At 46.6% G+C, this 15177-nt stretch overlaps 1 pseudogene across 1 annotated transcript; it reads left to right on the top strand.

Annotated features, from left to right (window-relative positions):
• On the top strand, positions 1-14269 carry LOC147992483 (uncharacterized; annotated as a pseudogene). Its single transcript, XR_015609280.1, has 4 exons — positions 1-110; positions 8724-9048; positions 13125-13523; positions 13646-14269. The product of XR_015609280.1 is annotated as an uncharacterized LOC147992483 (transcript).
• Positions 14270-15177: the final 908 nt, after the last annotated feature.

Genomic DNA, 15177 nt, shown 5'->3' with positions numbered 1-15177 from the left:
ATGGCAGGGAAGGGAAGCAAGAAGGACATCGAATCCGTCCTCATGGAGGCCATGCTGGCCGCCAAGACTGTGCGGGCGCAGCGCGACCGCCTCCTGCAGCTCCAGCACCGCTGAAAGATCGTGGATGTCGCCTAGAGGAGTGGTGAATAGGCGTTTTAAAATAATTATGGTTTAGGCTTGAACAAATGCGGAATAAACCTAGCAGTTAATTTGTCAAGCACAAAACCTAAAACAACTAGGCTCACCTATGTGCACCAACAACTTATGCTAAGCAAGATAAGCAACTATGTGATAACAAGATATATGACAAGAAACAATATGGCTATCACAAAGTAAAGTGCATAAGTAAAGGACTCGGGTAAGAGATAACCGAGGCACGCGGAGACGACGATGTATCCCGAAGTTCACACCCTTGCGGATGCTAATCTCTGTTTGGAGCGGTGTGGGGGCACAATGCTCCCCAAGAAGCCACTAGGGCCACCGTAATCTCCTCACGCCCTCGCACAATGCAAGATGTTGTGATTCCACTAAGGGACCCTTGAGGGCGGTCACCGAACCCGTACAAATGGCAACCCTTGGGGCGATCACCGAACCCGTACACTTTGGCAACCCTTGGGGGTGGTCACCGAAACCCGTCAAATTGCTCGGGGCGTTCTCCACAACCTAATTGGAGACCCCAACGCTTGCCCAGAGGTTTACACCACAATGATTGAGCTCCGAACACCACAAAGGTTGGGGTTAACTCCCGAACGACACCACGAAGCTTCACCACAATGGAATATGGCTCGGAGGTGACCTCAACCGTCTAGGGCGCCTGACGGTGTCCTGGACTAGGGGGTACTCATCACATCGTCTCCCGATCAGTTGGGTTGGGCCGAGGACCCCATGGCCGCATACTCATGGGCCAGTTTGGACAGCTGCCGCATACAAGAAAGATTCCACAAGACTTGACGATCAAGGCAAGGACTCCACCCCACCGGCGTATTCGGCTAGGACTCTTGTTATCCTAGGCCTCTGGTGCATTATATAAACCGAGGTCAGGCTAGTCGATAGATATATACAACAATCATACCATAGGCTAGCTTCTAGGGTTTTAGCCTCTACGATCTCGTGGTAGATCAAGTCTTGTAACACTCATATCATCAATATCAATCAAGCAGGACGTAGGGTATTACCTCCATCAAGAGGACCCGAATCTGGGTAAACATCGTGTCCCCTGCCTCCTGTTACCATCGATCCTAGACACATAGTTTGGGACCCCCTACCCGAGATCCGCCGGTTTTGACACCGACATTGGTGCTTTCATTGAGAGTTCCGCTGTGTGATCGGCAAAAGGATCGATGGCTCGTCTGCAGGTCAACTGCGATGCCGGCATCTTCGTCGCCGACTCGACTGGTCACCTTGGCTCGACCAAGGACCATGCTCCATCTCCGATCGTCATGTTCGGACGAGGGCCTTCATCAACATCAACTCCGATCTCTATCAAGAACATGGAGGAATCATCCATGGAGCTCGGGGGCTCAATGTCAACATTGCCCTCGGGCGACCGTGCTGTTTTTCCGAACAGCAAACTTGTATCCGCTTCCACCACCTCTTAGAGCATCGCTTTGACAATCCCTTTGGTGGAATTGTGGGGAATTGAGTCTACAACAATCCTGGAAAATTTCGTCGAGTTCCGATGGAGGAATCTCCGACAATCTACGATATACCGGAGCCCTGTCAAATCTGGACGGGAATCTGGACGAGTGTAGGGCGTGGTCTCCAGAGCCCCGCTCGGAGGTCCTTTGGAATATCCAACCGGTCATCTACTGCGGAAATTCCATATCTACCACCCCTCTAAATTTCAGCTCGATCCAACGGTTCAAACTTTGGGAAACTTCCAATGAGTGGACCAATTTTCGGATCTGTGTTTCTGCATGAATACAGATCCGATCCGAATTCATGTTTCTTTATGAACATGATATTGGACAACCTTTTTTAAGGAATTTTCTTCTATGGTATTGTGCGTTGTTTTTAAACACGTACCCATAAAATTTTAAGCCTCCTTCGAGGTAATCTTCACCATCACGCTGGTGTCAAACCAGTCCGGCGGTATTGCTCCACGGCTGCCGACCTGCGCTACACACGTCGCCGCTTTATTGAGCCGAGCTCAATTCCTTCGATGATCATCTCGGCAAGTCGAACAAGAGTTCGGCATCGCGAAGGATAAATCATCACCAACATCGCCGCCCCACGTATTACACGGAGCGGGCATACCGGCATCGCCGCACGGTCACTTCATCAAGCCGGCATCGACCACGTCACGACCTGCATCGGCAGGGCCGCACTATTACTTCTTCAAGCTGGTGTCCATCACGCCGACCTACTTCGACTCATCGGCTGACATCGAGGCTTCGACATCTCGGCTTGACCGTGGGCTTCACCATCTCTTCATCAACCTACTCCGGAGACTTTGGCGTCACTAGCCGACCAACTCCGTCATGTTAGCTGGACCGAGGGCTTTGCCTTGGCGAGCCAACCTTTGCTAGCATCGCCATACCGTCGCTTTATCGTCATCCAGGCAATGGGTGTGTGGATCGAGTCCCAATTTGGGGAATCACCTTTCTTCGGATTGCTACAACAAATAAACCAGGTGCTATTAATCCTAGTATTTTTTGCTTGTTTGGGTTTATTATTTCCAAGGAATTATTACTCTGGTTTGTCCATTATCTGTACACAGGTCTATCAAATGATGGCCGCATTAACGACGATCGCGTGGCGGCTCGGTCATTTTCCGTACATAGTCCGGCGAACGCCGCATCCGGAACTCGGACCGACCTGTGAATTCAGGCTTTGCCACGCCTTTACCGCATCACGCCGACGCCCTGCATCAACATTGACTTCGACACCAGGCCATATTTCTTTTGTTACTCACTTTGCATAAATTATTTATTATGCAACGATTTTTTTAATAATTATTATTACTATTATCTCCAGTTTGCACTACTTTTTGTGCACAGGAAAATGATCCGGGGACTTCGGCATCACTCTGCCGGTCTGCATTGACCGTGCTATGTCACCACTTCGGCGTGTCGAGCTCTCCACTCCGTCACCTCGGGACCGGCTTGGGGGATGGAACCTTGTCCCGCATCAAGCTCGGACCGCGTCATCAATGCCGAACACATTAACCAGCTAAGTCGCTTTCATGCTCAAAGTTTTAATTTTTAACTTGTGTTCGGTTCGACCAACCATTATACTTTTTTGGGAAAAAGTTGCTTGTAAAAATTTCCTTGTCCAAACTTTGTTTATGACACACATATTCAAATACCCCGTTTATTTAGGGGCTTCCTTTATGAAGCTTTTCCTCTTGCATATGATTATACTTGTACGGCTTCGTTCCTTGTTCGTGTATTATGCCACAATATGCACCATATTGACTTAAGCGATTTGCAAGCTGGGTTGCATGGCTCCTGTGCTTACCCCTACGTTCTCGATTGTTCGGCTAGTGAGTAAAGGGAGCACCTCTGCGATTGTCACGATCGGGTCCTCCGAGCTCTGACCTCAGACTGGGTGAAGCCGAAAGCTAGCGCTCTTATTGTTTTCAATCATGGTCGGCACACAACGGAACTCATGAGTACAAAAAATCTATTACACAAGTCTCATAGTAATAATGAGCACCGAAGAAAGGTATCGATGGGGGTACTATTTTCTTCGAAGATGCTTCTTACACTTCGTCTGTAATATAGCATAAGTTCCCTGAGCGCGCTTTGTCTGTTACAGCCTTATGGCCCGGTTGCCTGGTTATCGGAAACACTGTCGATATTCTCGACAGGTGGAGTACATAACACTTTTCGATCCTTGACCGAAGAGGGAGAAGCCGACGGTCGGTTAAGACGCGTTTAAAGTTCGGTTGAACAAAGATATGATATAAGTACTTCGGTACATACAATCATTATATATAAAATCTTTTACCCAAGTCACTTGGGGGCTCTTAAAATTTATATGAGCTATTTTATAGTAAATGTGTTTTCTTCTTGGTCGTTGCATAGTCTTTTTCTATCGCTCCTTTTTTGACGTGAGTGTGTGGTCAATAGCCAGATAACCCATTTTCTCTCTAGTGACCGCTCGAGTTTAGTTCTCTAAACTGGTCTAACGAGAAGCACTCCGCCTTCGGGATAGGAGGCTGCAGCCGTAGGCTGACCTGCTTGAAGTCTTGAGATCGGATGTGTAATATTAATGCACGACAGAAGTACGATTTTTTCCCCAATTTTCGGATTGGCACCGAACACTTGATCTTGTTCGGACGTCAAGTTTTTACTGACGTTTTTTTTGTTTTCCAAGCTTATGGCACTTTTAAACTATTTGTGTGTTTTCAGCACAAGTCTCGCAGTGCAATGTCGGACACCTTTATAGATTCGGCAAAAACATTCTCGGATCTCACTATATATGCATTGGTTTCGAATTGTGTCTTCGGTCAATAGTTGGGTTGCCCGCTCCTGCGCTTGCCTCCTATGTTCCGCTTTGTTCGGCTAGGTGTGCAAAGGGAGAACCACTGCGATTGTGCTTCCAGCTCAGATGGTTAAGCACCTCGGTGGAGAAAGTCGAAAACTGGCTGTCACAATAAGCGTAAACTGGTCAGTAATCCGATGACAGTGTTAAATGACGGGCCATTCATAACAATGGCCGAAGTGTTTACGGCTTGACCTCGACTGTCGCCGAACACTACCGGGGGCTATTAACTGGCCTCCCAAACTAAATCCTCGATATTATGCTTTTACATTAGAGCTGAGGCTGCATGATCATGCTTAGCATGACAACCCAAAGAAAGGAACCGATAGCGGGACTATTTTCTTTGGAAGACATTTCTTATGTTAAACAGTAATATAACATATCTCTCTGCGTACCTTTGTTCATAAAACCGTATGGCCAGATTGCCTTGTTTGTCGTAAATCTTTGTCCTCATAAAGGCTTTATAAAGTAGGACAAACACTCCTCGGCTAATAGCCGAGGAGGTGGAAGCCGATGGTCGGTCAACAAAGTTTTGTACAATGCGGATCCAAGCATTAATGACGTAAAGTACTTGGATACATAGAGTCATTACACATAATTTGTGATTTTACTATGGATATCGATTTTTAATTCGGCCACCCGTGCCCGCATTAAGGCTCGGGGGCTACTGGGCTTCGGCCTTATTATTTACAAATATTAAAGGGGCACATCGATCCCCTGATCTGGTGTTGCCACCCGACCAGTGTCTCGGAGGGCTACTGCATTGCCTGTTCAATGCAGAAAATTTTAAGTGCAATACAGTTGCCGAGGAGATTTTGATCCTCAGGTTGGTCGGCTGCACCCAACCTGAGTCTCGAGGACTAAGCACGCCGCTTTTTGTGTCCCGAAGTATTCTGCCGAGCTAGGACTTGATCCTCAGGCCGATTTTGCAAATCAACCTGAGTCTCAGCGGCTACTGGGATCAGCGGTCTTACGTCATCCTTCAGGTGCATCTCGGGTTTTAGACCGATACACACCTTGAGGGCTACTGGCCATATATCTCGGCAGAGAATAAATTGCAATAATAAAAAATATTGACAAAAAATCGGCCCACAATCGAGGTGGTGCACCACCTCGGAAGCAGTCCGGCATAAAGCTCGGGCGCTAGTGGCTGGCTCCATAGAGGGCATTTCCGGCATTAAGCTCGGCTAAACTCCTTCAACTTTTTTGAACCAAGGTGATATGACACCTCGGATATAGTCCGGCTGCGACACTGTCCGGCGCCGGAGCTCGGATATAGTCCGGCATTGGAGCTCGGATACAGTCCCGCGTTGGAGCTTGGACATAGTCCGGCGTTGGAGCGGATACATTCCGGCGTTGGAGCTCGGAAGCGGTCTGGCCTTGGTGCTCGGCCGCAAAAGATACCTCGAATGTAGTCCGGTGTTAGAGCTCGGACGCAAGAGGACACTGCCTCCCGGGAACAACTTCAAACCCGAGGTGTGGCATAAAAATAACAAGGCATTGATAAAGGCCGGAAACTTAAAGGGGCTCCTCGGATACCCGACGTGTAAACTCGCCGAATGCATTTCGGCGATCCTCAAGATCGAAGATGACAAGATTTGTTGAACCAGTTTTCAAGACCGTCAACCGAAGATGAAGAACAGTTCGGAAGAATCGAGGAGCGTCCCTAACTTGAAGACCGGTTCAGGGGGCTACTGACGGTGTCCTGGACTAGGGGGTACTCATCACATCGTCTCCCGATCAGTTGGGTTGGGCCGAGGACCCCATGGCCGCATACTCGATCATGGGCCAGTTCGGACAGCTACCGCATACAAGGAAGATTCCACAAGACTTGGCGATCAAGACAAGGACTCCACCCCACTGGCATATTCGGCTAGGACTCTTGTTATCCTAGGCCTCTGGTGCATTATATAAACCGAGGCCAGGCTAGTCGATAGATATATACAACAATCATACCATAGGCTAGCTTCTAGGGTTTTAGCCTCTACGATCTCGTGGTAGATCAACTCTTGTAACACTCATATCATCAATATCAATCAAGCAGGACGTAGGGTATTACCTCCATCAAGAGGGCCCGAACCTGGGTAAACATCGTGTCCCCTGCCTCCTGTTACCATCAATCCTAGACGCACAGTTCGGGACCCCCTACCCGAGATCCGCCGGTTTTGACACCGACAGCGCCCAAGCACCCAAGAGGAACAAGCTCAAGGACACCAAGCACCCAAGAGTAATAAGCTTCTCCACTTGTAACTTCCACGTAGCACCGTGGAGAACTCAAACCGATGCACCAAATGCAATGGCAAGGGCACACGGAGTGCCCAAGTCCTTCTCTACCAAATCCCACTAAAGCAACAAATGCTAGGGAGGAAGATGAGAGGAAGAACAAGAAGGAGAACACCAAGAACTCCAAGATCTAGATCCAAGGGGTTCCCCTCACATAGAGGAGAAAGTGATTGGTGAAAATGTGGATCTAGATCTCCTCTCGCTTTTCCCTCAAAAACTAGCAAGAATCCATGGAGGGATTGAGAGTTAGCAAGCTCAAAGAAGGTCAACAATGGGGGAAGAGCACGAGCTAAAGAGATAAGGTTCATTGGGGAAGAAGACCCCCTTTTATAGGAGGGGGAAAATCCAACCGTTATGTGCTCAGCCCGCACACGAGCGGTACTACCGCTCCACGAGCGGTACTACCGCTCAGGCGGAAGAAACAGGGAAATGGAGCAACAAAACAAGAACCTTGGGGCGGTAGTACCGCATAAGAGCGGTACTACCGCTCACCCCAGCGGTACTACCGCTGGAGGAGCAGAACACGGGACCAAAAGAGGCAGGGCAGAGCAGAGTACGATGGCAGTAATGCAGTAGCGGTACTACCGCCCGACCGGAGCGGTACTATCGCCCGACCGGAGCGGTACTACCTCTTAGGCGGAACTACCGTGCCTTACTGCCGCGCAACTACTGCTAAACTCGACACGAAAAGAGCAGGACCCAAAATCGATGCGGTAGTAGAGCGGTACTGGAGCGGTACTACCGCTTGACGCTATAAGCGGTACTACCGCCGCCGACCGCGGTACTACCGCAGGGAGAAAACCAGAAGTGCCATAACTTCTTCATACGAGCTCCGAATTGAGCAAACTCAAGCTTGTTGGATACAAGACGACGAGTAGTATCAAAACAGCGACAAGTTATAGTAAGAAGAGGCAGGGGAGGAATGCCAACAAATAGAGGAGTGAAACCTCCAACCGAGAAGAACCGGCAAAACCTCCAACATCGAAAACATCATAGAAGATGCATGTGAACTCCGTTTTCGATGAACTCGAGCTTGTCATCAAGATGATCATAAGCTCCAAAACTCACAAAGAGAAGAACCAAACAAGAACCAATAAAGATGATGCAAGGATGCAATGGCTTGAGCTCTCTACGAACGATACAATCAAGCTACTCATCGAGAGCCCCCCTTGATAGTACGTCAATCGATCCTATAACCCGGTCTCCCAACTACCACTATGAGACCGGTAAAATAGAAAACCTATCAAGGGCAAACCTTTGTCTTGCACATAGTCCACTTGAGCTAGATGATGACGATCTTGACTTCCTCAAGTTGGACCACCTTTCTTGATTGCGTTGGCTTGGTGAAGACTACTAGATTGCTCCCCGTACTCCACTATGAGTGAGAAACTCTTCCGCACATCTTCACAAGTCCATTGTCACCACAATGGACGGCAAGCTTCAAACACTTGATCTCTTTGTGATGTATCACTTGAACTTGCACATGGCAACCTAACCCCACACAGAACTCTCACGAAGACCATAGGTTAATTAGTACACAAAGCGTAATTGACAATGCTTACCATACCATGGGATCACTTGATCCCTCTCGGTACATCTTCTGCGCTTTGTGAGTTGATCAACTTGATTCACTCTTGACTTAGTCTTGATCAACCTTGAACCTTTCCAATTCTCTTCATTTGGATGATGTCTTGAAGGTAGACATGAATGATCACACAATCTTTTTCTTCAAGACATGCTTGCAATAAGCTCAACTCTCACATGACCAATATTTGGATAATTCCTTGAATAACACCTTGGTCGACACAAACACTCCTTGAAACCAACACATGTACTCCAAGAAAAGCCTATGGACAAAATCTTCAAATATAGCTCAAGACAACCATTAGTCCATCGAGATTGTCATCAATTATCAAAACCAAACATGGGGGCACCGCATGTTCTTTCAACCACCTGCAGGACCTCCAGGCCGACGCCAACGCCGATGCTGCACTGCCCCCCACCCGTGCCGACGCGGAGGTGAACGCCGACGCCAAGCTCGGGGGGCTCGCCTCCAACCTCTTCGAGGTCTACTACATCGGCCTGGAGGCCAGCGCCCACATGCTCACGTCCTGAGTCGAGATCACCGCCAAGAAGGGCGTTCGCTTCGCCCCGCCCAACCTGGCTTTCGCAGTCATGCCCGACGAGCAGCTCCACGACGCGCTGCTCGCGCAGCAGTTCCCGGCCCGCCCCAGGTCCCAGGCCCAGGCCCTCCACCGCGTCATGGCCGCCGTCTTGCGGAAACTCCTTTTTACCGGTGGCGGGAGCTACCGGCGAGGAATCCGTCGTCCGCCCATGCTTTAAGATCAACGCGCATGCCACCTATTTGTTCTCATATTTTTCTTATACGAAAGCAATACCTAGCAAAATACATCGGTGGTACCCACCCACGCCCAAGACCGGCTTCATATCACCCTGACACCCAGACGACGACCCGTGAGGCTGACTCTCTCTCTCTCTCTCTCTCTCTCTCTCTCTCTCTCTCTCTCTCTCTCTCTCTCTCACGGTTGCTCCTCCGGCAGGCCGCCGCCACCGCCGCGCCGTGCTCCGGCAGCCCGCCGCCACCGCCGCTCCGTGCTCCGGCAGCCTATCGCCATAGAAGACCAGATCTGGCCTCCCCTACGCAGCAACGTCCAGATCTGGCTGCTCCGACCGTCGTGATGCCACCAAGACAGTGCGTTGACGGGTACCCTCCGGCTGCCGTGCTCCGGCAGTTTGTCCCCGTTGGATCCGTACCCTCCTTCCCCAACTCTTCTGGTGAGCTAAGAAGCCAATTTTCTCCTCCCTTTTCTCCTGTTCTTCATGATTTTTTTTTATTTTGCATGCCATTGGTTCTTACCCAGATAAATGGCGATTATCCAATGAAGATTTGGGACCATTGAAAGAAATCGCTCCTGCCAATGTTTTCTATTTTTCTGAATTTTTCTCAGTTTGTGATGTATGTTCAATGTTAGATTTGTGAAAGTGAAATCTTGTTTTGTGAACTATGGAAGAGATTTATGGTGCATATAGAACTGATTTTTTTCCTTCTGAAATTCACTCAAGTGAAAGAGAAATATGCTTCTGTGATATATGGAAGAGATTTATGGTTCATATATGCGAAATATGGCACCTGTCTGATTTTGTGACACATGCAAGAGTTATTTGGTTCAGATTTGCGAAAGAAAGTGATATTAGTCCATATTAGATTTATGCATATGTAAACTCAAAGTGATATTGTTGAAATATGAACTATTTTTTGTCAAATTCATATTTGAAATCCCAGGGAATTCATATGTGTGAACCATATTTTCTGAAATAATTGAAATTGGTCTATTGAAAAACTGAAATAGGTTTTTGAGAAACTAAAACCGGTCTTTTGAAATAGCTAAAATCACTTTCTGAAAATGATTGAAATAGGGTTTTTGAGAATCTGAAACCGGTCTTTTGAAATAGCTAAAATCAGTTTCTGAAAATGATTGAAATATGTCTTTTCAAAAGACTGAAATGGGTTATTGAAATTTGTGAAATTGATAGCTTTGGCAAAGATAGAAGTGATTCTTTTTCTTCATTCCACTCATTTTTTAAGTGAAATTACTCAAGTGAAAGTGAAATTTGGCATTGTGAAATATGAAAGAGATTTATAGTTCATATATGTGAAATATGCCACCTATCTTTTTTGTGACATATGCAAGAGTTATTGGGTATATTAGTCCATATTTGATCTGTGAATATGTAAACTAGAAGTGATATTGGTGAATGTGAAATATAATCTATGAAATTCATATGTGAAACCCTATGAAATTCATATGTAAAACTATATTTTGTGAAACAATTAAAATTGATCATTTCAAAAACTGTAATAGGTTCTTGAGAAACTTAGACATGTCTTTTGAATTTTTTTTTGATAAAGTGAATTTGGTCTTTTCAAATAATTGAAACAGTTTTCTAATAAAATGAAATTTGTCTTCTAAAATAATTGAAATAGTTACAGCCTTTGTTTTGAAATAATATAGTAGTTAAAATTACTATTTTAAATAGGAAAACAGTTAAAGTTTGTTCTTGGTTCATGACACAGTGCGATGGGAAACGTGTGCGTGATGAGAACGTGGTGGGTCCCATATCATAAAAAGTTATGGGCCCTAAGAAAAGACATACCAACACCACAAATGCAGGAAATGAACCAAATAGATCTGAGGATGTCAGATGGAGTCAGATACGCTGCAAGGTAAATGAGTTTGCAATGTAAATAGTTAGTGAGTGAAGGTAAATGCAGTATTTTCTTCAGTACAAATGTGGATGTTGAGGTAAAGGCTCAAGTTTGTGCTGAACTCAATATAATGACAGAAGCCGTCTCTGATAGATACTTGGGTCTATCTGCAATGGTGGGCCTTTATAAAAGTGAGAGCTTTGAATATTTGCTGGAAAGAATAGTTAACAGGCTAAAAGGGTGGAAAGAGAATATCCTTTCTATGGGCGGCAAGGATATTTTATTAAAGGCAATTATCCAGTCTATTCCTGTGTTTGCAATGGGGGTTTTTAAAATCCCAAAGAAAATATGCAAAGAGATGACAGACGCAATGTCCTCTTTCTGGTGGGGGGACACTGATGATCACAAGAGATTGCACTGGTTTGCCTGGTGGAGAATGTGTGTGCCCAAGAACAGAGGTGGAGTGGGATTCAGAGATCTCCATGCTTTCAACTTAGCAATGCTTGCTAAACAGAGTTGGAGATTGATCACTCACCCTAATACTTTGTGTGCGCAAGTATTGAGGGCAAAGTACTATCCAGATGGGAATTTACTCAAGGCAGAGCCAAAAAAAGGTGCTTCTTTTACTTGGCAGAGCCTGGTGGCGGGACTACAAACATTCCGAAGGGGCCATATCTTGAGAGTGGGAACCGGAGAAAGCATCAACATTTGGGAGGATCATTGGATCCCGGATAGCCCAACTTGGATGGTGCTCACACAAAAGGGAAAAAGCTTGCTGAGTCACGTGAATGAATTAATTGACCCTATCACAGAAGGATGGCATGAGGACCTTCTAAGGCATATTTTCTTCCTGTTGATGTTGAAAGAATTCTCAGAATTCCTCTTTCTCCATTGTTGGAAGACTTTGTGGCCTGGAATGGAACCAAATCACATACCTTTTTCAGTCAGATCTGCATATTACATTGAGTGGGAGCACCAGTATGGTGCTAGAGTGAGAGGTGAAGCTGCTAGTACGGCAGGAATGAACCCTGTGTGGGACATCTTATGGAAGCTGCAAGTACCAAGCAAGGTTAAAAAATTTGTCTGGCGTGCCCTCCATGGTACTGTCCCGGGCATGTGTATCCTAAGCAACAGACACATAAAGGTTAACCATCAGTGTCCTATTTGTAAGTCGGGGCCGAAGGACATTCGCCACCTAATCTTCACTTGTACATGTGCAAAAGAGGTGTGGGGAAAACTTTGTCTGTTAGAGGATATTAACTTGGCGCTTTGTGTGGATCGATCGGGCTCGATGGTGTTAGAAGAACTGCTCAGGAACCCGTTAAAGAAGTCCCTAGTCCTCGGTCAGCTAGGACTGCAGGAGACGATCGTCGTGGCGGCTTGGTATATCTGGTATAAACGACGGGAAACGGTGAAGGGGACTCATATAAAGAGCGCGGTACACACTGCTTTCGCTATCCAGACGATTATTATCAATCATGAAAAATTGGCCAAAGTAGTGTTACGCACGGCAAGGTGGGAGAAGCCTTCGCCGGGAAACTACAAACTCAACACTGATGCTTCATTTTTTTGAGGATGGGAGTGGAGCAATCGCGGTTGTTCTTAGAAATTGCAAGGGTGAGGCATTATCTGGTGTAGCCGAACCCTTCCAGAAAGTGATGAATTCACAAACAGCGGAGGCTCTTGCTGTCAAACGAGGTCTCAAGATGCTATTTGATCGAGGCTGCTCTAGAGTTGCCGTGGAATCAGATTGCCTCGAGCTTGTTGAGGCGTTTAAGGGTGAGTCGGACATCTGGAGCTCCTACACGCCTATTCTGATCGATTGCTTTGATTTAGCACATGGAATTCCTTCGATTTCTTTCCAGCATTGTCTGCGGGAAGCCAACAATCTGGCACATTTTTTAGCTAGATATAGCTATGAGCAAGGTAGTAGTTTTGAGTGGGTGGATGAAACACCAAACTTTTTGTTATCGTATGTACTATCTGATGTAACCTTGCCAAGAGATGAATAAAGTGCCATGAGGCTTTCCCTTCAAAAAAAAAAAAAGATACGCTGCAAGCTCATTGGCTAGAGACTCACCGATAGCTCCCGCCTCCGGTAAAAAAACTTAGTCGTGCCGTCTTCTCCATCAAGCTGCTGGAGGAGCACCTCCTCCCATGCTGCGTCGATTGCCTCGCCGGCGGCAAGACCCCCGGCTCCTCCTCGCCCGACAGCAGCCCCGACAGGGACGACGACCCGGACCCGGTCGCCGCCGCCACCGAGGCCCTCGCCAAGGTCGACCTCTCCGATGAACCGGGCGCCACCACCACCGCCAAGCCCGGCTCCAGCAAGCCCCGTCAGGCAGCCAGAGGCGGCGGCGGCAACGTGAACAAGTCGCTCGACTACCTGTACCACACGTGCAGGATCGCGAGCCTCGCCGTGAAGCACATCGACATCGCCGTCACCGTCCTCTCCCGCTTCATGGAGCCTAAGAAGCTCGCCAGCCTCGCCGAGTTCTGTGACGACTACGCCTACATCTTGGAGGTCTGTCCAAACTCCAAACTTTGCTCTTTTTTCTTCTTCGTCCTAGTCCTTGATGAAAATGATGAATGAATCCATGGATGGATCTGACACACGGTTCGAATCCATTTGTTCGCTTGCTGCAGGGGGGATTCTATCTAGCATCCGATTGACTGCCGAATTCACCTCATCAATCAAGCCATGCTCTCCTTATCGGTCTTTTAATCTACCATCCAGACCAGATCGACCTGTGGTTTCAGTTCAGTCTCTTCGTCAGATTTATCTGTTGCCATGCTCTTCTATTTGTGCTCAATTAATTCCTGGTCGGCCGTGGCTATCTACTCAGCTTCATCAAATCAATTTGGAGTAATCAATGTAGTATTGTAGTCATGTTGATCTGCATCTCATCTTATCTGGGGGACAAATGATCGAATCGAATCGAACCGGAGGAGCTATCTTAATTAGCTTCAATGTCGTAGCTGCATCTTGTTCGTGGTCGATGGAATCGAATCGCATTCGCATGACAAAATTAGGAATTTGGACGTGCTACTACTATGTGTTTTAGTAATCAAAGGTTTTGTGATGTCATTTTTCTGTTCGGATCCAAGCAAGCTTGCATCCCCAGTTTGTGAACCGTGTTTTCTTCTATGTGGCATGCATAGCAACATTTAGTGTGTTTGGTAATCCTCCTACATGCTGGTTTATCTGCGACTGATCGACCAGGCACAGTTTGTTTGTTGTCCCTGTTTATCCAGAATATTTGGTGACCTTCTGCCTTATGTCATTATGTGTGGTGTTCCTACTGCTTCTTTCGAATCATTCTATTGAAGATAAAAGTATATATATATATATATATATATATATATATATATATATATATATATATATATAGAACCAGCGTACATGATCTGGACCTTTTGATGCCAGTTGGATTGCTGAGAGAGAGATCGGTTGAGAGGAGATCGACCAAAAGAAGGTCGTTACAAGGGATAAGGAGAAGAAGAGATAGAGTTGAGATACAAGTTTAAACACCTCTTCTATCCCTATACAATAATTCTAACACTCCCCCTCAAGCCTTGCTAAGAATGAGATTGTACTTGAACTCGTCTAGTCTTCTCTCGGTCAAGGGTTTAGCGAACCCATCCGCAAGTTGATCCCCTGTGGGAATAAACCGGATCTCAAGCAGCTTTCGAGCTACTCTCTCTGACAAAATGGAAATCCACTTCAATATGCTTTGTTTGTGCATGAAAAACAGGATTTGCTGAAAGGTAAGTTGCACCAATATTGTCACACCACAACCGTGCAGCTTTTGGAGCTTTAATCGCAAGCTCATAAAGTAATGTTTGTATCACATCACTTCAGCTGTAGCATTCGCCAACGACTTGTATTCAGCCTCCGTACTGGATCTTGAAACAACAGCTTGCTTTCTTGCACTGACACAAGATTAGATCCCAGAAACACAGCAAAACCATCAGTAGATCTCCTATCATCAGCACACCCTGCCTAGTCTGCATCAGAATATGCAGTAACAAGCAAGGAAGAGGACTTGACAATCTGAAGTCCAAGCCCTTGAGAATACTGAAGATACCTTAGAATTCTTTTAACTGATGTCCAATGAGTAGTTCTAGGAGCATGCAAATATTGGCATACCTTATTTACTGAATAAGAGATATCAGGA

Source organism: Triticum urartu, chromosome 1A (assembly GCF_056163025.1).
Source record: "Triticum urartu cultivar PI428250 chromosome 1A, HENAU_Tu73, whole genome shotgun sequence".
Lineage (NCBI taxonomy): Eukaryota > Viridiplantae > Streptophyta > Magnoliopsida > Poales > Poaceae > Triticum > Triticum urartu.
The sequence above is the reverse complement of the archived record's forward strand: the minus strand, read 5'-3'. Positions and strand labels throughout refer to the sequence as shown.